We start from the raw sequence: 3,256 nt of genomic DNA, 5'->3' as shown, positions 1-3,256 counted from the left end.
ACATGGATAGAATAAAACCAAGCTGTATTGATCTGCTCAGCATCCCAAATGTTTCATGAGCTGATGCCATTCTTAACAATAAACTTGAAAATTTTCATACCGTCAGTGACTTCGAATCTCAGACAGACTTGTTAACTAAATTTCAAAATAATACTAGGCCTCAGCTCTAGTTGTGTGGTATATGTCCCGCAGACCTTGAATACCTAAACTAGTAAGAAGGCAAAACTTGTTTGCTTAATAATCCTTGATGAACTCTACCTTAATGTGATATATATGGATATGGATTAAAATTGCCTTCGACAAAAATATATACAATTAAGTACAAGTTATCCCTACCTAATTTGTTCATTCCAGCTAACAAGCAAAAAATGATTAAATAGGCTGTTCTTAAAATATTCCGCAGTGGCAATTTAGTCATTTATTGTGACACATGGTATCGCGAGAGTCCCAATCAGAAATACCAAAACGACTAATGACACAAGTTTTCTAAATTTAAGGATTAATACACAAATAAAATCTGAAACTAATATGCAAGTGAAAAATATTTTCATAAACTAAACTGCCTTTTCACTTCTAAAAATATGAAAATAAATAAATAAATACTTCACATTCCACACAAAGGATGTTCTTGGCCTATATAAAATGAAATATCTCTTATAAATTGAGCTAAGTAAAGATATTTGAAACCCTCAAATTATGTAATGACTCAATGTCGTTAAACTAGATTAAATGAAGAGTGAATGCACCTTGTTTATTTTCAATACAGCTATTGAAAATTACCCTCTATTGATTTGATAGTCCCTAAAAGGCGCCTTATTAAAATAATTATTTAAATTGACGAACTCCATGTATATATTTTGGTAATATGAAAAATATAATGGAACCAAATAGTGAGTTTACTTGGTGCTGAGCCTTTCAGTCATTGTTACTGTGAGGCATGCTACTGTAAGGTACAAGTTATTGTGGGGAAAGAAATCAACTTAAACATCCCCCATACTTTATTCAGTCATCCTAAACAAGCTGCTAGCTTTAATTTAAACTGATAATATATGTAACCTGGAAAATCTACAAAGAAGATCAAAATAATGTATACAGGTTGAGATATCCAGGGCGCCAAAAAACTGGAGAAAAATAAGACCACCAGAGTTTCTCAAATCACTGTCAATTATATCAGATAATTGTTATTATTAAAAAAAAAAAAAAGGTTCATTTTGAGCAAATTTTACCTTGCATCCTTTTCCTTCATCAGGTGAATTAACCTTCAACATAATATTTAGTCAGATCACTATCTACTCTGCATAAAATTAGATGATATAATATATATATACTGCGATTATCAACAATGCTTATCATAAAACAAACTAAAGATATAAGCATTGCTAGATATACTTTTCTGTGTCTTCTATTCTTTTGAAGGGTATGCAATTCTAGATTAACGTAATCAACAGAAATGAGAATCTGTCTAGTGATGCCAACGTGAAACCCATACTGGAATTCCATGTTAATGATGCTAGAATAAAGAATAAAGATATCAGCATGTTGATTTAATGATAATTGTCATTATAAAAGAGGCTATCAGATATATGAAAAGCAAACGTGTAAGGGGGACACAACTTGAGAACACATTTGAAGTAGTAATTTAGAATAAATTTAAGATAAATAATAGCCTCATGTTTCATAAAAGAGTTTATCTTATGTCATATCATAGAATTTCGTGCCAATTTTTTTTTTTTTTTTTGATATTATGAACACCACATATTTATGATACCCATACGAGAATACTATCTCATGTAACATGAGATTAGTAAACCCCTAAATTTAATATGGGAAATGTTTCTCATGTTGCATCCTATGCAACACAATGAGTTCCACCCACTTTTATGTGTGCTGCATGAGATAAATTATCTCATGTAATATGAGACACATATTCCCCATTTAATATATGTAGAACTGGCAATTAACTATAAGGGTTCCACGTGAATTAGAAATGGATTATGTTAACGCAATTGCGAGTCCCAATGATGATATTTTATGAGGTCTAAACTTGAAGAACGTAATTATTACAAATGCTTGACTATGCTCAACTGAGTTTGATCACAAAGGTCCCATATAAATCTATAGGAGTAAAGTCCAACGTATAAATCTTAAAGACTGGTAAGGTTCCAGAAGAACATGCAGTCACATGTTCATTTATTTTTTAAAAATGATAAATACTGTCTCAATTAACTAATTTGAAGAATGCACAGCATCCTACATTGCAGTCATGTGCTCAGACATTTTCTTTCAATGGGACTGCACCAAACCACTTCCCCTGCTAAAACAGATCTCTTATCATAAAAATATAAATTAAGCCGCATTAACTATCAGGAAACAATAAGCCTGATTTCTAATCCACCAATGGTCCATTACGGTTTCTCATATAATTATCAAGTATCTACAAACCTACAGATTCGACAGGATGTTTAAAAAAAACTACAATTGATGCAAAAAGGAAAAGACCTTCAAGTCAATAATATAGGAGATTCTCAAATTCGGCAAGTTATATTTTCAACAAGGGTCACACTCACATGTACACCACCCAGATGTGTACCGTGTTGAAATGGAAAATACTAATAAGTAAAGTAATAACCTACAGCAAACTTGGCTCAAGAATTAACACAAACAGCGGAGTCAGAAAATTTTGTGAGAGTGGACGAAAGATCACACAACTCAGGCAGATAATAGGACAATTGGGTACATAGTCAGCTTTGAAGAATTTTCCAAGTTTTCTTCGTACATGAGAAATAACAAGAACAAAATTGGAAGACTGAGCTTGAGAATGAGTGAACTTATGCTACCCTACTTTTTTCTTAAGTCTGAATGGGACCTAAGACAGGTTTATATGAGCACGAGGGGACTACTGATGGAAACACATGCAATGCAAACTACCCTCCTCTTCCCCTTCTTAACAAATATAAACTGCTCACGCTACTGTCAGACAGTAGCCAAATGTTTTAGTTCTGTCTCTGCAACATCGAAATCCATTCTCTTAAGAGTCCTACGAACAGCTAGTTTTCTACTTTCTACCATCAATTTTCCTAAGTGTCCCATATAAATTGCTAGGAGCATTTTCCAAGTATGCTATATTACCATGCAGACTCAATAGACTGTATTAAACAGTCAGTTGAACAGTAACAAATCTTTAAGGAGATTTCTTTGGATGAGCAGCTTCTTTGAGACAAGATTAGGCGTTTGGCTTCCACTTGGTGCAAAGCAC

The sequence above is a fragment of the Gastrolobium bilobum genome, unplaced genomic scaffold (assembly GCF_033153095.1).
Source record: "Gastrolobium bilobum isolate Gb01-03AN ecotype WA unplaced genomic scaffold, APGP_CSIRO_Gbil_v1 utg8637, whole genome shotgun sequence".
NCBI lineage: Eukaryota > Viridiplantae > Streptophyta > Magnoliopsida > Fabales > Fabaceae > Gastrolobium > Gastrolobium bilobum.
Note: the sequence above shows the minus strand (reverse complement) of the source record.